A 25,188-nucleotide genomic window follows, 5' to 3' on the forward strand; every position below is an offset into this window, starting at 1 on the left:
GCTCTTTTTATTTACTCTTTATTTCAGAATTCTCTCTAGACATCATACCCATTTATTCCTTCTGTGCCAATTTAATGGCAGATCCTGGGTAATAAGGCTTTTCTAGTTGCTAGTGGTAGACGCTCAACTCAAAATGCTTTTAAAAAATGGAAGTAGAGGGGGAAGAGATTCATTTTACTGAAATAAAAAGCCAAGAGGTGGGTCTTTAGGCACTGCTGGATCCAGGGACTCAAGTGATGTCATTAAACATCTCTCTTCATCTCTCAGCACCACTTTTCTCAGTGTTAAATGACTTTTACACAGTCCCTCCTCCTGTGGAGGTCCCAGCAGCTCTTAATTTTACATCAGCCTCATAGTTAGCACTCCATAATGGGCAAAGAGACTGCTCTTTTCCAATAATACATTCAGATTTTCTGAGTTTGGCTCTGATTGGACAGACTTGGGTCAAGTGGGCAACCCTGAACGAAGTGCAGGGGAAAGTAGGGGATGGAAAACGCTGACGGATCAGGGCTGGGACATATGCGCATTCAGGAACCAGGAGAGGGAGTGGGTAAGCCCCCTCTGACTCTGCATAGGTGGGAGTGATAGGGTATTAGAGATGGGAGGACGATCTGGCCCCAAAGGAAAAAGGGCAGACAGAAGCAAATACTTGCTATTTGATTCAGGAGAACATGAAACCCTTAATTAATTTGATACTTTTCTGTATCCCGTGAGAGTCAGCCACACCTGTCCCTAAAGGTGCCTTCAACTCTATTAGAGAACAGGAACTGCATATTCCTGCCAATACATGGGAGTATAATATTAATATTAACAGTTACTGTTTATTGAATGTTTCCTACTTAAATGCAAGTGTCTGCTACTAGCTGTCTAAACTAAATACCCTGCTGGGTTCTGAGCTTCAGAAATGAAGAGTGAACTTCAGACTCTACTACAAAGCCACAGTCATCAAGACAGTATGGTACTGGCACAAAGACAGAAATATAGATCAATGGAACAGAATAGAAAGCCCAGAGATAAATCCACGAACCTATGGACACCTTATCTTTGACAAAGGAGGCAAGGATATACAATGGAAAAAAGACAACCTCTTTAACAAGTGGTGCTGGGAAAACTGGTCAACCACTTGTAAAAGAATGAAACTAGAACACTTTCTAACACCATACACAAAAATAAACTCAAAATGGATTAAAGATCTAAATGTCAGACCAGAAACTATAAAACTCCTAGAGGAGAACATAGGCAAAACACTCTCCGACATAAATCACAGCAGGATCCTCTATGACCCACCTCCCAGAATATTGGAAATAAAAGCAAAACTAAACAAATGGGACCTAATGAAACTTAAAAGCTTTTGCACTACAAAGGAAACTATAAGTAAGGTGAAAAGACAGCCCTCAGATTGGGAGAAAATAATAGCAAATGAAGAAACAGACAAAGGATTAATCTCAAAAATATACAAGCAACTCCTGCAGCTCAATTCCAGAAAAATAAATGACCCAATCAAAAAATGGGCCAAAGAACTAAACAGACATTTCTCCAAAGAAGACATACAGATGGCTAACAAACACATGAAAAGATGCTCAACATCACTCATTATTAGAGAAATGCAAATCAAAACCACAATGAGGTACCATTACACACCAGTCAGGATGGCTGCTATCCAAAAGTCTACAAGCAATAAATGCTGGAGAGGGTGTGGAGAAAAGGGAACCCTCTTACACTGTTGGTGGGAATGCAAACTAGTACAGCCGCTATGGAAAACAGTGTGGAGATTTCTTAAAAAACTGGAAATAGAACTGCCATATGACCCAGCAATCCCACTTCTGGGCATACACACTGAGGAAACCAGATCGGAAAGAGACACGTGCACCCCAATGTTCATCGCAGCACTGTTTATAATAGCCAGGACATGGAGCAACCTAGATGCCCATCAGCAGATGAATGGATAAGGAAGCTGTGGTACATATACACCATGGAATATTACTCAGCCATTAAAAAGAATTCATTTGAATCAGTTCTAATGAGATGGATGGAACTGGAGCCCATTATACAGAGTGAAGTAAGCCAGAAAGATAAAGACCAATACAGTATACTAACACATATATATGGAATTTAGAAAGATGGTAACGATAACCCTATATGCAAAACAGAAAAAGAGACACAGAAATACAGAACAGACTTTTGAACTCTGTGGGAGAATGTGAGGGTGGGATATTTCAAAAGGACAGCATGTATACTATCTATGGTGAAACAGATCACCAGCCCAGGTGGGATGCATGAGACAAGTGCTCCGGCCTGGTGCACTGGGAAGACCCAGAGGAATCGGGTGGAGAGGGAGGTGGGGGGGGGATCGGGATTGGGAATACATGTAAATCCATGGCTGATTCATATCAATGTATGACAAAACCCACTGGAAAAAAAAAAATTAAAAAAAAAAAAAAAAGAAATGAAGAGTGAAAAGGCCCTTGTCCTCCTGAAGTTTACTTTCTAACGTAGGAGTCACTTAAGTGTATTAATTATCTCTTGTTGCATAACAGTTTACAAAGAGCATGTTTGTTTTCCCACATTTTTGGTATGTTAGAAATACAGGTCTGGCTTAGCTGAGTCCTTTGTTATTTAATCACTGAGTTATGTCCGACTCTTTGTGACCCCATGGACTATAGCCTGCCAGGCTCTTCTGTTCATGGAATTTTCCAGACAAGAATACTGGAGTGGGTTGCCACTGCCTTCTCTAAGCTGAGTTCTTTGCACGACAGCAATTAACAGTGATGTCAGGGCTGGGTTCTCCTTTGAGGCTCAACAGGGAAAAGACCCACATCCAAGCTCACATAGTCATTGGCAGCATCCATTTCCTTGTAGGCTTTGGGGCTGAGTTCCTCAATCCCTGTCATAAAGAAGCTCATAACCTGGCAGCCTGCTTCTTCAAAACTACCAGGGAAGAGGGTCTCTTAGCAAGATGGGCATTACAGTCTATAGCACATAATCATGTACACATAATCACATACAGCCTGTCACTTTCATTACATTCTGTGGGTTAGAAGCAATCGGGTCCCACCACACTAAGAAGAGGGATCATACAAGGGAACACATATCCCGGATGGGAATTATGGGCCCCATCTTACAGGGTACCTGCTACAAGTAAACAAAATATCAGATTATGATAAGTGAGTTAAAGAAAGTCAAAGCGGCAGGCCATGTTAGCCACAGCAATCTTCTCTTTGAACCACAGAATGAGAATTTGTCACCATGCCAAGAGCTGGGGGTATTCCCTGCAGAGGGCACAGGAACACAAAGCCCCAAGACTGAAGGAGCTTAAGGAAAAGAAATGATATCAGTGTGACTGGACTTGGTGAGCAAAGGGTAAATGGAGGAGAGACGGGAGCCCATCATGCAGGACCTCATAGGGTAAGAAATTTACAGCAAAGAGCAAAGGGAAGATGATAAGGAATTTCACACTTTCCATTAAGAGAAACATAGATTAGACTTAAACTTTTAAAGATCACTTGTGGCTGATGGATTGGGAGTCAAAAGGCCACTTAGGAGGTCTGCAGAGGTCCAGAGCAGAGGATGGTTTATGCTAGCGTAGAGAGCTAGCAGCATTTGGTGATGAATTGCATGTAGGTAGTGAAGGAAAGAGGGACACAGGATGGCACCTAAATTTTTAATTTGAGCCAGTGGGTAGTCTGATACTATTTTCTGAGGTGGCATCTGAGCTTTTCTCATATTAAGTCAAATACGCCTTTTTGACACCAAGAGAATGTCAAATGAACAATGGCTTAGAGAGTAGGTCTGGGCCAGGGATACAAGATTCAGAAGTATTTTAAGTGCTGAGGGAGCCTTCTTATGGAGCCTTCTTATGGAATATTATCTGGAGAGTAGGCAAGAGATCATTTTAAGACATTTTTCTGATCACATAAACAGCCTTGCTTCAAACTCTGCAAGGTACAAGGTGCTTTCCCATTGCACTTAAAAGTGCTAAGTCCTTTATAACATAAGCTCTATCTGCTGGCTTCTCATTCTTCATATTCCCTTAGCCTCTGGATTTTAGCATGAATAAAACTAGGGTTCAGGGTTAAATGATTCACCAATTCTGCCAAGAAGTGACATACAAATCAAAGTTTGCAATTCAGGATCTGTCTGGCACACTACCTGGAGCCTGAGGCCTTGGCGAACAAATGAAGTAAAATAATATACAGAACCCAGCAGAGTGCCTGTCACAGAATAGGCCCATAAAGAATAGTTGTCAAAGTGCATGGTTCACTGTCATTCGAAACTGAGTGGAATGGAAACACATAGGTAACCTATAGTTAATAGCCCAGAGATAAACCCACACACCTTTGGGTACCTTGTCTTTGACAAAAGGAGGCAAGAATATACAATGGAGAAAAGATAGCCCCTTCAATAAGTGGTGCTGGGAAAACTGGACAGCTATGTCCTGGGTGTTCATTGGAAGGTCTGATGCTGAAGCTGAAACTCCAATACTTTGGCCACCTCATGCGAAGAGTTGACTCATTGGAAAAGACCCTGGTGCTGGGAGGGATTGGGGGCAGGAGGAGAAGGGGATGACAGAGGATGAGATGGTTGGATGGCATCACCGACTCGATGGGCATGAGTTTGAGTAAACTCTGGGAGTTGGTGATGGACAGGGAGGCCTGGCGTGCTGCGATTCATGGGGTCACAAAGAGTCGGACACAACTGAGCGACTGAACTGAACTGAACTGATGTGTAAAAGAATGAAATTAGAATACTTCCTAATGCCTTACACAAAAATAAACTCAAATGGATTTAAAGACCTAATGTAAGAGCAAAGCCTGTAAAATTCTTAAGAGGAAAACATAGGCAGAATACTCTTTGACATGAATCATAGCAAGATCCTCTATGACCCACCTCCCAGAGAAATGAAAAAAAAGCAAAAATAAATGTGACACAATTAAACTTAAAATTTTTTGTACAGGAAAGGAAACTATGAGCAAGGTGAACAGACAACCCTCAGAATAGGAGAAAATAATAACAAATGAAACAACTGACAAAAGATTAATCTCCAAAATATACAAGCAGCTCATTCAGCTCAATACCAGATAAACAACCCAATCAAAAAGTGGGCAGGAGACCTAAACTGACATTTCTCCAAAGAAGACATTCAGTTCAGTTCAGTTGCTCAGTCGTGTCCGACTCTTTCTGACCCCATGAACCGCAGCACACCAGGCCTCCCTGTCCGTCACCAACGCCTGGAGTCCACCCAAACCCATGTCCATTGTGTCAGTGATGCCATCCAACCATCTCATCCTCTGTTGTCCCCGTCTCCTCCTGCCCTCAGTCTTTCCCAGCATCAGGCTCTTTTCGAATGAGTCAGCTCTCCACATCAGGTGGCCAAAGTATTGGAGTTTCAGCTTCAACATCAGTCCTTCCAATGAACACCCAGGACTGATCTCCTTTAGGATGAACTGGTTGGATCCCCTTGCAGTCCAAGGGACTCTCAAGAGTCTTCTCCAACACAACAGTTCAAAAGCATCAATTCTTCGGCACTCAGCTTTCTTTATAGTCCAACTCTCACATCCATACATGACCACTGGAAAAACCATAGCCTTGACTAGACAGACCTTTGTTGGCAAAGGAGTGTCTCTGCTTTTTAATATGCTGTCTAGGTTGATCATACAGATGACTAATAAACATATGAAAATATGCTCAACTTCACTCATTATTAGAGAAAAGCAAATCAAAACTACAATAAGGTATTACACCAGTCAGAATGGCTATCATCAAAAAATCTACAAACAATAAATGCTAGAGAGATGTTGTGGAGAAAAGGGAACCCTTTTGCACTGTTGATGGAAATGTAAATTGATAAAGCCACTGTGGAGAACAGTATGGAGATTCCTTAAAAAAAATAAGAATAAAACTACCATTTAAAAAAATCTTCCATGTTTTTTTCAGTCACCAAGTCATGTCTGATTGTGACATCATGGACTGCAGCATGCCAAGCTTCCCTGTCCTCCACAATTGCCCAGAGTTTTCTCAGAATCATGTCCACTGAATCAGTGATGCCATCCAACCACCTCATCCTCTGTCGTCCCCTTCTCCTCCCGCCTTCAATCTTTCCCAGCATCAAGGTTTTTTTCCAGTGAGTTAGCTCTTCACATCTGATAGCCAAAGTATTGGAGCTTCAGCTTCAGCATCAGTCTTTCAGGTATCATCACAGTTGATTTCCTTCAGGACTGACTGGTTTGAGCTCCATGCAGTCCAAGGGACTTGCAAGTCTTCTCCAGCACCACTATTTGAAAGCATCAATTCTTCAACATTCAGCCTTCTTTACGATCCAGTTCTTACATCCATACATGACTACTGGAAAAACCATAGCTTTGACTATACAGACCTTTGTTGGCAAAGTGATATCTCTGCTTTGAATATGCTATGTAGGTTTGTCATAGCTTTACTTCCAAGGAGCAAGCATCTTTTAATTTCATGTCTGCAGTCACCATTTACAGTGATTTTGGAGCCAAAGAAAACAAAATCTGTCATTGTTTCCACTTTTTCCCCTTCTAATTTGCCATGAAGTGATGGGACAAATGTCATGATCTTCAGTCAGTTCAGTTCAGTCACTCGGTTGTGTCTGACTCTTTGTGACCCCATGGACTGCAGCATGCCAGGCTTCCCTATCAATTGCCAACTCCTGTAGTTTGCTCAAACTTATGTCCATTGAGTCAGTGATGCCATCTAACCATCTCATCCTCTGGCTTCTCCTTCTCCTCCTGCCTTCAATCTTTCCCAGTATCAGGGTCTTTTCTAATGAGTCAACTCTTCGCATCAGGTGGTCAAAGTATTGGAGCTTCAGCTTCAGTATCAGTCCTTCCAGTGAACATTCAGGGCGGATTGCCTTTAGGATGGACTTGTTTCATCTCCTTGCAGTCCAAGGGACTCTCAAGAGTCTTCTTCAGCACCACAGTTCAAAAGCATCAATTTTCAGCACTCAGCTTTCTTTATGGTCCAACTCTCACATCCATACATGACTACTGGAAAAACCATAGCTTTGATTAGACAGACCTCTGTTGGCAAAGTAATGTCTCTGCTTTTCGATATGCTGTCTAGGTTGGTTATAGCTTTTCTTCCAAAGAGCAAGCATCTTTTAATTTCATGGCTGTAGTCAGTATCTGCAGTGATTTTGAAGCCCAAGAAAATAAAGTCCATCACTGTTTCCATTGTTTCCCCACCTATTTGCCATGAAGTGATGGGACTGGATGCCATGATCTTCCTTTTTTGAATGTTGAATTTTAAGCAGCTTTTTCACTCTCCTTCACCTTCATCAAGAGGCTCTTTAATTCCTCTTCACTTTCTGCCGTAAGGGTAGTATCATCTGCATACCTGATTTTATTGGTATTTCTCCCCGCAATCTTTCTGCTTCATCCAGCCTGACATTTCTCATGACGTACTCTGCATATAAGCTAAATAAGCAGGGTGATACACAGCCTTGACATACTCCTTTCCCATTTTGGAACCAGTCCATCTTCCATGTCTGGTTTAGTTGTTGCTTCTTGACCTGCATACAGATATCTGAGGAAGCAGGTAAGGTGGTCTGGTATTCCCACCTCTTGAAGAATTTTCCACAGTTTGCTGTGATCTACACAGTCAAAGGCTTTATGTAGTCAGTGAAGCAGAAGTAGATGTTTTTCTGGAATTCTCTTGCTTTTTCCATGATCCAATGGATGATGGTGAGTTTTAAGCCAGTTTTTGCAATCTTCTCTTTCACCCTCATCAAGGCTTTTTGCTACTAGAGTGCTATCGTCTGCGTATCTAAGGTTGTTGATATTTCTCCCAGCAATCTTGCGTGTAGCTTGTGCTTCATCCAGCCTGGCATTTCAGATGATGTACTCTGCATATGTATTAAATAAGCAGAGGGACAATAAACACCCCTGTCGTACTCCATTCCCAATTTTGAACCAGTCCGTTGTTCCAAGTCTGTTTCTAATTGTTGCTTCTTAATCTACATACAGTTTCTCAGAAAGCAGATGAGGTGTTCTGGTATTCCCTTCTCCTTAAGAATTTTCCAGTTTGCTGTGATCCACACAGCACACAGCCAAAGGCTTTAGCATTGTTAATGAAGCAGAAGTAGATGTTTTTCTGGAACTCCCTTGCTTTCTTCAGGGTCCAGTGAATGTTGACAGTTTGATCTCTGGTTACTCTGCCTCTTTGAAACCCAGCTTGTACATCTGGAAGTTTTCAGTTCATGTACTTCAGAAGCCTAGCTTGAAGGATTTTGAACATTACCTTACTAGCTTGTGAAATGAGTGCAATTGTGTGTTAGTGAGGACAGTCTTTGGCACTGCCCTTCTTTGGAACTGGAATGTAAACTGACCTTTTCCAGTCTTGTGGCCACTGCTGAGTTTTGCAAATTTCCTGGCATATTGAATATAGCACTTTAACAGCATCATCTCTCAGGATTTTAAATAGCTCAGCTGAAATTCCATCACCTCCACTAGCTTTGTTTGTAGTAATGCTTCCTCAGGCCCCCTTGACTTCACACTCCAGGATGTCTGGCTCTAGGAGTCACTACACTATCATGTTTATTTGGGTCATTGAAACCTTTTTGGTATAGTTCTCGTGTGTATTCTTGCCTCCTCTTCTTAATATCTTCTCTTTCTGTTAGATCCTTACAGTTTCTGTCCTTTATTGTGCCCATATATATAAATATTATATTTATAAATATATATTCCCTTTATAGCTCCAGTTTTCTTGAATACATCTCTAGTCTTTACCATTCTATTGTTTTCCTCCATTTCTTTGCATTTTCATTTAAGAAGGCCTTCTTCTCTCTCCTTGCTATTCTCTGGAACTCTGCGTTCAGTTGCATATATCTTTCCCTTTCTCCCTTGCCTTTCACTTTTCTTCTTTCCTCAGCTGTTTGTAAAGCCTCGTCAATCATCTTGCCTTCTTGCATTTCTTTTATCTGGGATAGTTTTGATCACTGCCTCCAGTACGGTGTTGTGAACCTCTATCAATAGTTCCTCAGGCACTCTGTCTACCAGATCTAATCCCTTAAATCTATTCATCAACTTCCACTGTATAATCATAAGGGATCTAATTTAGGTCACATCTGAATGCCCTAATGGTTTTCCCTACTTTCTTCAATTTAAGCCTAAATTTTGCAAAAAGGAGCTCTTGATCCAAGCCACAGTCAGCTCCAGGTCTTGTTTTTGCTGACTGCATAGAACTTCTTCATCTTTGGGTTCAAAGAATATAATCAATCTGATTTTGGTGTTGACCATCTGGTGATGGCCATGTATAGAGTCTTCCCTCGTGTTGTTGGAAAAAGGTGTTTGCCATGACCAGGGTGCTCCTTTGACAAAACCATGTTAGCCTTTGCCCTGCTTCATTTTGGACTCCAAGGCCAAACTTGCCTGTTACCCCAGTTATCTCTTGACTTTCTGCTTTTGCATCCAAATCCCCTATGATGAAAAGGATATGTTTTTTTGGTGTTAGATCTAGAAGGTCTTATAGGTCTTCATAGAACTGGTCAATTTCAACATCTTCAGCATTAGTGGTTGGGGCATAGACTTGAATTACTTTGATGTTGAGTGGTTTGCCTTGGAAAATGAACCAGGATCATTCTTTTGTTTTTGAGATTGTACCCAAATACTGAATTTTGGACTCTTTTATTGACTATGAGAGCTACTCTATTGCTTCTAAGGGATTCTTGCCCACAGTAGTAGACATAATGGTCATCTGAATTAAACTTGCCCATTCCTATCCATTTTAGTTCACTGATTTCTAATATGTCGATATTCACTCTTGCCATCTCCTGCTTGACCACATCTAATTTGCCTTGATTCATGAACCTAACATTCCAGGTTCCTAGACAATATTGTCCTTTACATCAGACTTTACTTTCACCATCAGACATATCCACAACTGAGCATCTTTTCCACTTTAACCCAGGTGCTTTCTTCTTTCTGGAGTTAGTAATTGCTGTACCCTTTTCCCCAGTAGCATATTGAATACCTTCCCACCTGGGGGGCTCATCTTTTGGTATTATCTTTTTTTTTTCTTGCCTTTTTGTATTGTTCGTGGGGTTCTCATGGCAAGAATACTGGAGTGGTTTGCCATTCCCTCATCCAGTGGACCATGTTTTGTCATAAATCTTACTATGACCCGTCCATCTTGGGTGGTCCTGCAAAGCATGGCTCATAGCTTCATTGAGTTATGCAAGCCCCTGTGCCACAACAAGGCTGTGATCCATGAAAGGGAAAACTACCGTATGACCCAACAATCCCTCTCCTGGGCATATACCCTGAGAAAACCATCATTGAAAAAGACACATGTACCCCAGTGTTCATTGCAGCAGTGTTTACTATATCTAGGACATAGAAGCAGTCTAGATGTCCATTAATGGATGGATAAAAAGTTGTGGTACATATACACAATGGAATATTACTCAGCTGTAAAAAGGAATGCCCTTGAGTGAGCTCTAAAGAGGTGGATGAACCTAGTGTCTATTATACAGAGTGTAGGAAGTCAGAAAGAGGAAAACAAGTATCATATATTAACACATGTATATGGAATTTAGAAAGATGGTATTGATGAACCTATCTGCAGCAATGGAGACACAGACATAGAGAACCAACTTGTGGACGTGGAAAGGAAGGAGAGGGTGGGACAAATTGAGACAGTAGCATTTAAACATGTACATTACCATATATAAAATTAGATAGCCAGTGGAAATTTGCTGTATGATGCAGGGAGCTCAAGTCTGGTGCTCTGTGACAACCTAGAGGGGTGGGATAGGATGGGAGGTGGGAGGAACATTCAAGACAGAGGAGACATATGTATACCTATGGCTGATTCATGTTGCTATATGGCAGAAACCAACACAATATTGTAAAGCAATTATCCTCATGTGGTTGTTAAGTTGCTCAGTCATGACCAACTCTTTGTGACTTGATGGACTGCACCATGCCAGGCCTCCCTATCCTTCACTGTCTCCTGGAGTTGCTCAAACTCATGTCCATTGAGTTAATCATGCTATCAAACCATCTCATCCTATGTTGTCCCCTTCTCCTCCTGCCTTCAATCTTTTCCAGCATCAGGGTCTTTTCCCGGGAGTCAGCCCTTCACATCAGATGGTCAAAGTATTGGACTTCAGCTTCAGCATCAGTCCTTCCAATGAATATTTAGTGTTGATTTCCTTTAGGAACAACTGATTTGATCTCCTTGTAGTCCAAGGGACTCTCAAGAGTCTTCTTCAGCACCACCATTCGAAAGCATCAATTCTTCAGGACTCAGCCTTCTTTGAGGTCCAACTCACATCTGCATATGACTACTGGGAATACCCTTGTTGTCCAGTTGCTCAGTCATGTCCCTTTCTTTGAGACCCCATAGACTGCAGCATACCAGGTTTCCCTGTCCTTCACCATCTCCTGGAGTTTGCTCAAACTCATGTCCATTGAGTCAGTGATGCCATCTAACCATCTCATCCTCTGTCATCTCCTTCTCCTCCTGCCTTCAATCTTTCCCAGTATCAGGGTCTTTTCCAATGAGTCAGCCTTCTCATTAGGTGGCCAAAGTATTGGAGCTTCAGCTTCAGTATCAGTCCTTCCAACTGATTTCCTTTAGGATTGATTGGTTTGATCTCCTTGCAGTCTAAGGGACTCTCAAGAGTCTTGTCAGCACCACAGTTTGAAAGCATCAATTCTTCAGCATGCAGCCTTTTTTATTGTCCAGCTCTCACATTCATACATGACTACTGGAAAAACCATAGCTTTGACTATATGGACATTTTTCAGCAAAATAATGTCACTACTTTTTAATATGCTGTCTAGGTTTGTCATTACTTTTCTTTCAAGGAGCAAGCATCTTTTAATTTCATGGCTGCAGTCACCATCTGCAGTAATTTTGGAGCCCAAGAAAATAAAGTCTGTTACTGTTTCCATTGTTTCCCCATCTATTTGCCATGAAGTGATGGGACCAGATGCCATGATCTTTGTTTTTTGAATGTTGAGTATTAAGCCAGATTTTTCACTTTCCTCTTTCACCTTCATCAAGGGGCTCTTTAGTTACTCTTTGCTTTCTGCCATAAGGGTGGTGTCATCATCATATCTGAGTTTATTGATATTTCTCCCCACAATCTTGATTCCAGTATGTGCTTCATCTAGCCCTGCATTTCCATGAAGTTCACTGCATATAAGTTAAATGAGCAGGGTGACAATATACAGCCTTGACATCCTCCTTTCCCAATTTTGAACCAGTCTGTTGTTCCATGTCCGGTTCTAACTCTTGCTTCTTGACCTACATACAAGTTTCTCAGGAGGCAGGTAACATGGCGTGGTATTCCCATCTCTTTAAGAATTTTCCACATTTTCTTGTGATCCACACAGTCAAAGGATTTAGCATAGTCAATGAAGCAGAAGTAGATATTTTTATGGTATTCCCTTGCTTTTTCTATGATCCAACATATGTTGGCAATTTGATCTCTGATTCCTCTGTCTTTTTAAATCTACCATGTACATCTGGAAGCTCTTGGTTCATTAAGAAAATTAGGGACACCAAGGGAATACTTCATGCAAAGATGGTACAATGAAAGACAGAAACCTTCTGTTAGGTATGGACCTAACGGGTGAGGTTTCCCGTGTTGAGTCAAATTAAGCCGTAGGCTCCACTCCTGGTGGTGCCCTTCCGTCAATTCCTTTAAGTTTCAGCTTTGCAACCACACTCCCCCCGGAACCCAAAGACTTTGGTTTCCCGGAAGCTGCCTGGCGGGTCATGGGAATAATGCCGCCACATCGCCAGTCGGCATCGTTTACAGTCGGAACTACGACGGTATCTGATCGTCTTCAAACCTCCGACTTTCATTCTTGATTAATGAAAACATTCTTGGCAAATGCTTTCACTCTGATCCGTCTTGCGCCAGTTCAAGAATTTCACCTCTAGCAGCGCAATACGAATGCCCCCGGCCGTCCCTCTTAATCATGGCCTCAGTTCCGAAAACCAACAAAATAGAACCGCGGTCCTATTCCATTATTCCTAGCTGCAGTATCCAGGCAGCTCGGGCCTGCTAGGTTCTGTTAGGTATGGACCTAACAGAAGCAGAAAAGAGATTAAGAAGAGGTGGCAAGGATACACAGAAACTGTACAAACAAGGTCTTAATGAACTGGATAACCACGATGGTGTGATCACTCATCTAGACCAGACATCCTGGGTTGTGAAGTCAAGTGGGCCTTAGGAGGCCTTACTACCGATAAAACTAATGGAAGTGATGGAATTTCAGCTGAGCTATTTCAAATCCTAAAAGATGATGCTGTTAAAGTGCTGCCCTCAATATGGCGGCAAATTTGGAAAACTCAGCAGTGGCCACAGTTCTGGAAAAGTTCAGTTTTTATTCCAGTCTTCTAGTGGAAGGGCAATTATCCTCTAGTTAAAAACAAATGAAAATTTAAAAACCCTATTGGTAGCCAAGCTTGGAAGAATGGTAGGACTCCCTGGTTACTCCAAATGTATCATTCGTGGAGATGTAAGGTTAACCATTGGGAAGATAGTCAGGAATACTGAATTAGCTTTGTATGTTATAGATGGTAACAGACTAATGGTGATAATCATTTTATAATGCACAAAGACATTGACTTAGCGATTTATGCCCAAAACTAATATAATGTTGTTTATAAATTATACTTAGGTAAAAATGGTACTGTTGACCTTTTAGGTTCAGTTCAATGTGTTCTTATTTGGAAAGGTAAATCAATTAAAATTAAAAAGGTAATTAATCCCCAGAGGGCAAAAACTGATGTTATACAGACAAGATGCTAATTTATCAGTGTAATTATAGGTGTTTGTTTTTACCATATGTCAGTGCTATCTTCAGCCCTCTACACTTCAGTACATGTTTTCAGTCAGTCCTCACTACCGCCAACTTTAGAAATGAGGAAGCTGAAAAATTGAGTTGTTAAATTGTTTAAGGTACATAGAAGCAGAAGTGGGATTCATGCCCAGCTTGCCTGACTCAAGAGCCCACCTTTGTAACCAATGTGCTGTTAGGTGTTAAGGCCTCCACCTGCCTTCAGTCCTGGGATCTGTATCCATGCTGTCATATAACCTTTGCTGCTGTATCAGGGAACTTCGGGGATCCCTGTTCTCATGAAGAATATAAACAGTGGTTCCCTCTAGAGTTGTACACATAGAAGTACTATTTCCACCATCACCTCTGCATGGCTTCTACTGTCTGCTCTGAAGAGAACAGGAGTTGCATCCCAGATGTTGTGACGCCTGGCAAGGTATGATCAGGTGTGAGTTGTCACAACGTTGAGGATGACTAATGGTACTTCATTAGAAACAGGATGGAACTTGAGAATAACTTGCTTTCTCTTACCTATGCCTCAACACCCCTCAAAACACATGAGTGTGTGTGAGCACATATATATCATATGTGATTTATTATGTGTGTGCACATACATGTATACTGGAGTAATTAAGCATGTGTGCCAAAGTACACATGCACACACACACACACACACACACACACCATGACTGGTAAGAGTTCTGACAATTGCGAATTATTGAAGCTCTTTCCTTATCTTCTTGGGGAAGAGGTAGGAGGTGAGGATTACACCCAAATCTGGCATGCCTCTTGGATATGTCTTTATGGTGAATTATCTATTTTCTATTTTGTGTGTGGTAGAAGTCTAAGATCAATGATGTTGGAGTATCCCACTCCACACCTCCTGTTTCCAAACATTTCCACCTTCCACGATCCAGCTCAAGGCTCATCCCCCAGAGAAGTCATGTCTCACTTATATACATGTTACAACACTTACAGTTCTCATGGACCAGGCATGGTAAGCGAATGATAACTTCTCTGGTCATTGATTTTCTCAGTCTGTAACAAGAATTCTGCCCAATGTGTGTCATTGGGAAACTGATGCAAGTGATCTCTAAATTATAAAAGTCCTACAAAACACTAGAAAAATCAAATTGACTAGATTGTCTCTTGCCTGTTGCCATTCCCTTATCTTTTTTTTTCTTCCTCACACCTGCCCTACTTGCCCCTTTTCTGCTAGTGCTCTGGGAATGGAAACAGTATCTATCTTTCCCCGGGATATCCCCTGGGATATCTTGGGTATCCCAGAACCTTCTATATAGAAACTCTTGCACAACATTTTGCATTGACTAGAAAGACTGAGTAGACTGAATTGAGAGCAGTTATCTATTTGGGATGACTTTTCCCACCCCTACTCCAGGACATTTGGCAATGTCTGGAGGTATTTTTGATTGTCATGACTGTGTGTGTGTTTGGGGGGAATTCCGCTGGCATCTAGTGGGTCAGAGCCGTGGATGCTGCTCAGCATTCTACAATGTGCAGAACAGCCCTTTACAACAAAGAACAATTGGGCCCACATGTCAGTGCCAAGGTTGAGAATCCCTGATCTAGACAAATAACGAGAATTATATAAAGAGCATTAGGCCATGTAACAGCAGCTCTGGATTGGGGTGGGGCTGGAGTTCACTAGTTCTGCACCAGAGCAGCTGGTTACACTAGTAGTTTCAGGGATATGTATACCTTCACATTTGTGAAATATTTCAGGTTTTCTAAGTGTTTTCACATCTGTCGTGATCTCTGACTTTTCGTAAGAGTTCTGAGAGATCCTTCTCATTTCCATGCCTTACTAGTCAACGGGTAGCAGAAGAAACTGGGTGAGCAAGCAAGTCATTTTCTGAAGGTCTCAGAGATATCTAGTGATTAAGCCAGGAATCCACCGTCACCTGAATCCCTCAGGCACTCTTCATTTGTTCCCTGCTTTCGCTTAAAGCAGAAGTGGCAAGGATGAAATATCAGGAAGGCAGACTACTCGGTAATTGGGAAATCAGAGCCATCTGAGCCAGAGACGGTCTGGCTATAGACGTTGATCAGCTTTCCAAAACTCGGAAGGGGACTCAAGCCTCATACATATGCTCTAGTAGTCCTTATGGCCCTGTTTAGGAGCTTCAAGCCCCATTTGAAAACCCTAAAAAACCAGCAGAGGGAAATGCAACAGAAGTGTTTCCTAAAGGACGTGCTTAATTTCTAAGCCAGTAGAGGGCACTCACATCAGGCAGTCTGAAGGTGGCTCAACTGAGAAGCAACTATACCTTGAGGACTGGAAGAAGTTTTAGACTGTGTGTTTTTTTTTTTGTTTTTTTTTTTTTCATTTTTTTGCAAGCAAAAGTGAAGTTGCTCAGTCATGTCTGACTCTTTGCAACCCCAGGGACTGTAGCCTACCAGGCTCCTCCGTCCGTGGGATTTTCTGGGCAAGAGTTCTGCCTTCTCCAGGGGATCTTCCTGACCCAGGGATCAAACCCAGGTCTCCTACATTGAAGGCAGACACTTTACCGTCTGAGCCACCAGGGAATCAAGACAAGTTGTTATTCATAGGACAGAGAATGGAGAAGGGGAGCTCAATCTCTAAAGGCACCTTCTCTCAGAAGGAAGGAGAGGGCTTAAGGAAGAGGGCAGAGATTTCCAGGGCAGCCATAAACTGTGCTTCTTAAATGTTAACATGCATGTGTTCAAGGGGTTAAAAGGTAGACTCTGAGTCTGTAGGCATGGAGCAGAACTTGAATTTCTGTGTTGCTCACCGGTTTCTGGCAAAGTTGTTACTGAACTGGTTTTGTTTGCCCAACAAGTACTGAGACACTGAAGTTTACAGCAGAGAAAGGGTTTATTCACAAGGCAACCAAGCAAGGAGACAGAAGAACAAGTCTCAGGTCCTGTCTCCTCAAAGGCAAGAGGCTTGGGGTATTGATGTGTGGAGAGTATGGGGTGGTCGAAGGTACAGGATAAGGTGACAGGAGGCAGGAAAAAGGTGAGATAATCAATGCTCTGCACAGGCATGTTGGAGTCACAAGATTCTTCATGGGACACATACTCAGAAAATGGTGGCACTAACATGATCTGAAAATGGAGTTTCTAGCCTTCTGACATCAGAAGGTCACCCATCAGATACTTGCACAGGCCTGGCTGAATGGTTGGTGGTCTCAACCAGTTTTAACTGGGCAAGAGTAGCTTCATGCTTCTTATAGACAAGTTAAGTAAATGTTACTATAGAGACCCACACATCGAGAGATTTTTTTAAATTAATTTATTTTAATTGGAGGCTTATTGCTTTGTAACATTGTGTTGGTTTCTGCCATACATCAACACGAATCAGCCATAGGTATGCATATGCCCCTCCTTCTTGAACCTCCCTCCCACCTCCCATCCCATCCCACCCTTCTTGGTTGTCACAGAGCACTGGATTTGAGTTCCCTGCATTACACAGCAAATTCCCACTGGCTATTTATTCTACATATGGTAATGTATATGTTTCAATGCTACTCTTTCAACTTGTCCCACCGTCTCCTTCCACCACTGTGTCCACCAGTCTGTTCTTTATGTCTGTGTCTCCATTGCTACCCTACAAATAGGTTCATCAGTACTATCTTTCAAAATTCCATATATGTGAGTTAATATACAATATTTGTTTTCCTCTGACTTACTTCACTCCATGTAATAGGCTCAAATGTGTTCCTTTCTATGGCTGAGTACTATTCCATTGTATATATGTTTCACAACTTCTTTATCCATTCTTCTGTTGATGGGCATCTAGGTTGGTTCCATGTCCTGCCTATTCTAAATAGTGCTGCAGTGAACACTGGGGTACATGTGTCTTTTTCAGTTATGGTTTCTTCTGGGTATAGGCCCATTGGTGGGATTGCTGGGTCATATCGTAGATTTATTCCTAGATTTTTAAGGAATCTTCACTGTTCTCCATAGTGGTTGTTATCAATTTATGTTCCCACCAACAGTCCAAGAAGGTTCGCTTTTCTCCACATTCTCTCCAACATTTATTGTTTGTAGATTTTGGATGATGGTCATTCTGACTGGTATGAGGTGATACTTCCTTATAGTTTTGATTTGCATTTCTTTAATAAAAGGAGACGTTGAGCATCTTTTTATGTGTTTATTAACTATCTGCATGTCTTCTTTGGAGAAATGTCTGCTTTAGGTCTTCTGCCCACTTTTTGATTGGATTGTTTGTTTTTCTGGTATTGAGCTTGTATGGGTTGCTTTGGAGATTAATCCTTTGTCAGTTGTTTCATTTGCTATTATTTTCTCCCATTTGGAGGGCTGTCTTTTCACCATGTTTATACTTTCCTTCACTGTGAAGTTATTGAGTTTAGTTAGATCCCATTTGTTTCTTTTCTTTTTATTTCAATTAGTCTGAGAATTAGGTCATAGAGAATCTTGCTGTGGTTTATGTCAAAGAATGTTCTGCCTATGTTTTCCTCTACGAGTTTATAGTTTCTGGTCTTATATTTAGGTCTTTAGTCCATTTTGAGTTTATCTTTGAGTATGGTGTTAGGAAGTGTTCTAATTTCATTCTTTTACACAGTTTTCCTAACACCACTTATTGAAGAGACTTCAATATTTTCTCCATTGAATATTGTTGCCTCCTTTGTCAAAGATTTTGCTCATAGGTGTGTGGGTTTATTGCTAGGCTTTGTTATCTTGTTCTATTGGTCTATATTTCTGTTTCTGTGCCAGGACCATACTGTTTTTGATGATTGCAGCTTTATAGTATACACTGAAGTCAGGAAGGTTAATTCCTTTAGCTCAATTCTTCTTTCTCAAGATTGCTTTGGTTATTCAGGGTCTTTTGTGTTTCCATACATTATGAAATTTTTAGTTCTAGTTCTGTGAACAATACCGTTGGTAGTTTGGTAGAGATTCCATTGAATCTGTAGATTTCTTTCGGTACTAAAGTCATTTTCACAATATTGATTCTTCCAATCCAGGAAACATGGTATGTCTCTCCATCTGTTTTTGTCATCTTTCTTTCATCAGTGTCTTATATTTTCTGCATACAGGTCTTTTGTCTCTTAAAGTAGGTTTATTCCTAGGTATTTTATTCTTTTGGTCACAATGGTGAGTGGCATTATTTTCTTAATTACTCTTTCTGATTTTTTATTGCTAATATGTAGGAATGCAAAGGATTTCTGTGTGTTAATTTTATATCCTGTGTACTGTTTTCATTGATTAGCTCTAGTAATTTTCTGGTGGCATCTCTAGGGTTTTCTATGTATAGTATCATGTCATCTGCAAACAGTAAGAGTTTTACTTCTTTCCCAATATGGATTCCTTTTATTTCTTTTTCTTCGCTGATTGCTGTGACTAGTACTTCCAAAACTGTGTTGAATAATAGTGGTGATGGGCACCCTTGTTTTGTTCCTGATCTTAAAGGAAATGCTTACAGTTTTTTTCCCACTGAGAATAATGTTTGCTGTGGGTTTGTTGTATATGGCCTTTTCTATGTTGAGGTATATTCCTTCTGAGCCTACTTTCTGGAGAGTTTTTATCATAAATGGGTGTTGAATTTTGTCAAAAGCTTTCTCTGCATCTACTGAGATGATCATATGGTTGTTATCTTTCAATTTTTTAATACAGTGTATCACATTGATTGATTTGCATATGTTGAAGTATCCTTGCATTCCTGGGATAAAGCCCACTTGATCACGATGTTGTCATTGTTGTTCAGTCACTGTTGTGTCTGACTCTTTGTGATGTCGTAATTTGTAGCACACCACCCTTCCCCATACTCTATATCTCAAACTTTGCCCAAACTCATGTCCATTGAGTTGGTTATGCCATACAATCATCTCATCCTCTGCTGCCCCTTTCTCCTCCTGCCCTAAATCTTACCCAACATCAGGGTCTTTTTCCAATGAGTTGGCTCTTCACATCAGTTGGCCAAAGTACTGAAGCATCAGCTTGAGAATCAGTTCTTCCAGTGAATATTCCAGTGAATATTCAGAGTTCCTTTAGAATTGACTGGTTTGAGTTCCTTGCTGTCTAAGGGACTCTCAAGAGTCTTCTTGAACACCACAATTGGAAAGCATCGATTCTTCAAAAGTCAGCCTTATTTATGGTCCAACTGTCACATTTGTACATGATTGCTGGAAAAATCATAGCTTTGACTAGATAAATCTTTGTTGGAAAAATGATGTCTCTGCTTTTTAATACACTGTCTAGGTTTTTCATAGCTTTTCTTCCAAGGAACAATTTCTTTTAGTTTTGTGGTTGCTGTCACTGTCCACAGTGATTTTGGAGCCCAGGAAAATAAAATCTGCTACTGTTTCCACTTTTTCACCATCTATTTGCCATGAAGTGACGGGACTGGATGCCATGACCTCAGTTTTCTGAGCGTTAAGTTTTAAGCCAGCTTTTTCACTCTCCTCTTTCACCTTAATTAAGAGGCTCTTTAGTTCTTCTTTGCTTTCTGCTCTAAGTGTGGTGTCATCTGCATATCTGAGGTTGTTGGTATTTCTCCTGGCAATTGTGATTCCAGCTTGTGATTCATCCAGCCCAGCGTTTCACATGATGTACTCTGCATAGAAGTTAAATAAGCAGTATTTGACAGTATACAATCTTGATGTGATCCTTTCCCAATTTTGAACCAGTCCATTGTTCTATGTCTGATTCCAACTGCTGCTTTGTGACCTGCATACAGGTTTCTCAGGAGACAGGTCAGGTGGTCTGGTATTCCCATCTCTTTAAGAATTTTCCATAGTTTGTTAGAATCTACACAGTCACCTAGAGTCAGACATCCTGGAATGTGAAGTCAAGTGGGCCTTAGGAAGCATTATGTGAACAAAGTGAGTGGAGGTGATGGAATTCCAGTTGAACTATTTCAAATCCTAAAAGATGATGCTGTGAAAGTGCTGCACTCAATATGCCAGCAAATTTGGAAAACTCAGCAGTGGCCACAGGACTGGAAAAGGTCAGTTTTCATTCCAATCCCAAAGAAAGGCACTGCCAAAGAATGCTCAAACTACCACACAATTGCACTCATTTCACACGCTAGTAAAGTAATGCTCAAAATTCTCCAAGCCAGGCTTCAGTAATATGTGAACAACCGTGAACTTCCAGATGTTCAAGCTGGTTTTAGAAAAGGCAGAGAAACAAGAGATCAAATTGCCAACATCTGCTGAATCATCGAAAAAGCAAGAGAGTTCCAGAAAAACATCTACTTCTGCTTTATTGACTATGCCAAAGCCTTTGACTGTGTGGATTACAATAAAATGTGGAAAATTCTGAAAGAGATGCAACTACCAGACCACCTGACCTGCCCCTTGAGAAATCTGTATGCAGGTCAGGAAGCAAAAGTTAGAACTGGACATGGAATAGCAGACTGGTTCCTAATAGGAAAAGGAGTATATCAAGGCTGTATATTGTCACCCTGCTTATTTAACTTATATGCAGAGTACATCATGAGAAATGCTGAACTGGATGAAGCACAAGCTGGAATCAAGATTGCCGGGAGAAATATCAATAACCTCAGATATGCAGATGACACCACCCTTATGGCAGAGAGTGAAGAGGAACTAAAGAGCCTCTTGATGAAAGTGAAAGAGGAGAGTGAAAAAGTTGGCTTAAAGCTCAACATTCAGAAGACTAAGATCATGGCATCTGGTCCCATTACTTCATGGGAAATACATGGGGAAACAGTAGCTGACTTTATTTTTGGGGGCTCCAAAATCACTGCAGATGGTGATTGCAGCCATGAAATTAAAAGATGCCTACTCCTTAGAAGAAAAGTTATGACCAACCTAGACAGCATATTAAAAAGTAGAGACATTATTTTGCCAACAAAGGTCCGTATAGTCAAGGCTATGGTTTTTCCAGTAGTCATGTATGGGTGTGAGAGTTGGACTATAAAGAAAGCCGAGTGCCGATGAATTGATGCTTTTGAACTGTGGTGTTGGAGAAGACTCTTGAGAGTCCCTTGGACTGCAAGGAGATCTAATCAGTTCATCCTAAAGGATATCAGTCCTAAATATTCATTGGAAGGACTGATGTTGAAGTTGAAACTCCAATACTTTGGTCACCTGTTGCAAAGAGCTGACTCATTAGAAAAGACCCTGATGCTGGGAAAGATTGAAGGGGACAATAGATGATGAGATGGTTGGATGGCATCACTGATTCAATGGAGATGAGTTTGAGTAAACTCCGGGAGTTTGTGATGGACAGGGAGGCCTGGCGTGCTGTGTTCCATGGGGTCGCGAAGAGTTGGACACGACTGGGTAACTGATCTGAACTGAACAGAGTCAAAGGCTTTTACATAGTCAATGAAGCAGAAGTAGATGATTTTTTTAGAGTTCCCTTGCTTTTTCTATGATTCAATGCATGTTGGCAATTTGATCTCTGGTTCCTCTTCTTTTTCTAAATCCAGTGTGTACATCTGGAAGTTCTTGGTATACACATACTGCTGAAGCCTATCTTGAAGGATTTTGAGCATTTCCTTGCCAGCATGTGAAATGAGTGCAATGTACAGTAGTTTAAACATTTGTTGGCATTGCCTTTCTTTGGGATTGGGATAAAAACTGATCTTTTCAAGTCCTGTGACTACTGCCAAGTTTTCCAAATTTGCTGGTTTATGAGTGCCGCACTTTAACAGCATCATTTTTTAGGATCTGAATTAGCTCAGCTGGAGTTCCATCACCTTCACTAGCTTTTTTGATCATGATATACAATCCTTTTAATCTGTTCTTGGATTCTATTTGCTAGAATTTTGTTGAGGATTTTTGCATCTGTGTTCATCGGTGATATTGGCCTATAATTTTCTTTTCCTGTGACATCTTTTTCTGGTGTTTGTATCAGGGTGATAGTGGCCTTGTAGAATGAGTTCAGAAGTTTTCCTTCTTCTGAAACTTTCTGGAAGAGTTTGAGCAGGATAGGTGTTAGCTTTTCTCTAAACTTTTAGTAGAATTTGCCTGTGAAACCATCTGACTCTGGGTTTTTGTTTGGAAAATTTTTTATTACAGTTTTGATTTCTGTGCTTTTGATTGGTCTGTTCTTATTTTCTTTCTTCCTGTTTGCATTTGGAAGTTTATGCTTTTCTAAGAAGTTGTTCATTTCTTCCAGGTTGTCCATTTTATTGGCGTAGTTGCTCATGGTAGTCTCTGGTGATCCTTTGTACTTCTGTTTTCTGTTGTAACTTCTCCTTTTTCGTTTCTAATTTTATTGATTTGAGTCTTCTCTTTTTCTTGATGACTCTGGCTAATGATTTGTCATTTTGTTTAACTTCTCAAAGAACTAACTTTTGGTTTTATTGATCTTTGTTATTGTCTCCTTCCTCTCTTTTTCATTTGCTTCTCTCTGATCTTTATGCTTTGCTTCTACTAACTCTGGGTTTTTTTGTATGAGAACACGACTTTAAGCAACTGTTCATTACACTTGTTTCAGGCTACCATGGCAACACGTGTTCATTCCAGCAGCTGCTCTATAGCCTGCTTGGCTTTCTTCTCTCAGATTTCTGCCTTTGCAAAAATATCAGAACCAACCTGCCCTGGGGCAGCCTTCAGGCCCAGATAATTTTTTTTCTGGCCTGTGACACAAATAGGCCATCTTGGGGATGTGAGGCTCCTGTTCCATTATCAACATACTCTGATATCTTAGACAAATTTGTTAGGGCTCAAGTTGCTCATCTGTAAAATGTGCATTTCTAGCAAAGTGTTTTACAAGTTTTAAGTAGCAGCTTCTTAGAAGGTGCATTAGTTTCCTGTTGTTGCTGTAACAAATTAATACAAAGTAATGGTTTGAGTTATTTTATATCCTTGGGATTCACAGTCCAAAATGGGGCAATAGGCCTGTGATCTTCTGGAGATTCTAGGGGAGAATCCATTTGTCATTCCCAGCTATTTTAGGCATCTCACCTTCCTTGGTTTGTGGACAACCTCCTTCTAATTTCTGCTTCCACTGGTACATCTTTTCTGACGCTAATGTCTGTTTTACAGGGGACCTTGTGATTGAGCGCCCTTGGATAACCTTCCTATGTCAAGACTCTTAACCACACCTGCAAAGTCCTTTTGGGACCATGACTAGGTAACAACATTCAGTTTCTGGCGATTAGGATGTGGACATGTTGGGGGGTGGTCATTATTCAGCCTACCATATGAGATCTGGAAGCCATTTAAGTAGCCAACAGTTTTTAAACCATTTTAAGATGTGCATGCAGCGCATGCAATATGTCTGATTCTAATATGCAACACTAACATGATGTAGCCACAGGGAAGTTTGAATCCAAGACCATTTATTTTTATCAGTGACAGACTAATGCCTTATTCTCTTATAAAGAACTGTCCAAAAAATAGTCTTCATGAGAACCTGAATTTTGACCTTATTACTCTAGGAAGACAAGTTTTTTGTACACTATCAGTGTAGTTGTTTCCTTCCCTATATCAGGGTTGAATTTTATCATCTAATTCTTAAAAGTTAGAATCAAAGGCTCTGTTGTGCAAAAGGCAGAGGATTCATCATTAAAGACCTACAAGATGACCAAGTATATATAATATTCTTTCAAGGTTTTGAAAAACTCAGGAGTATGACAAGTCACAATTGAAGGGTAAAGTTCAAACACTAAAGATGTTCATATTTCTATTTACCTCCACTATATACAGAGATTCAGAGGCTGTACAGCTTTTCATAGCACAGTTCTGGCTTAGATCCAGAGTTTTTTCTAGTTGAAGGATACAAGTTAATGTCTATATTAGATATCTTGAATATGGTTTGTTAGAGCTACAGTTTGAGGCAGACTAGTCATTTTGACATAATTACAGCCTAGTTAAGAGGGGGTAGCCTTAGGAGGAAGTAATAATTGAGTACTGGGTAGTGGGAAAGCAGCTCTCCAGGCTCAGCTATGAGGCTCATGTTGAGCTGTTTAGTTTTAATGAGACCAGGAATGTTGTAATTGCTCTTAATGAAACTAGAATCTTCCTTTCCATCCCCTAAAGAGAGAGTGCAGGTCTTTAATTAGATTAGGAATGCATGGGAGAATAACTGAATCCCTTACGTTCTCAAGGAAGTTGTCTACTCATTGGAATGATTAGGAGTGACTTGCCCTCATCTTGTATATATGAATGGAGAGGGTAAAAGACATTAAAGTCACCTAGATGTACCCCTAGAGGTGGACTGTCACTAAGTCCCATTATTGAATTCTCTGGCACTGCCAGTTTTGGGGGTAGAGGGCAGAAAAAGCTGGTGACAGGAAGGAATTAAGTCAGGAATACCCTTATTCACATCCACACAGAACAAAGCCTTTCAAAAGGACTGTGGAAAGGTACTATAGTCTCTAAAGAAGAATGATTGCAAGAAAGAGTCCTTGAACTCCATCTAAACTTAAGAAGCAAGAGGC

At 40.8% G+C, this 25,188-nt stretch overlaps 1 long non-coding RNA gene across 1 annotated transcript; it reads left to right on the plus strand.

Annotated features, from left to right (window-relative positions):
- Window positions 1-7,320: 7,320 nt before the first annotated feature.
- Window positions 7,321-20,557, plus strand: LOC122433349. Its single transcript, XR_006267083.1, has 3 exons — window positions 7,321-7,341; window positions 8,004-8,008; window positions 20,309-20,557. It is a non-coding gene; the product is annotated as an uncharacterized LOC122433349 (long non-coding RNA).
- The last annotated feature ends 4,631 nt before the right edge of the window (window positions 20,558-25,188 follow it).

Source organism: Cervus canadensis, chromosome 32 (genome assembly GCF_019320065.1).
Source record: "Cervus canadensis isolate Bull #8, Minnesota chromosome 32, ASM1932006v1, whole genome shotgun sequence".
Taxonomy (NCBI): domain Eukaryota; kingdom Metazoa; phylum Chordata; class Mammalia; order Artiodactyla; family Cervidae; genus Cervus; species Cervus canadensis.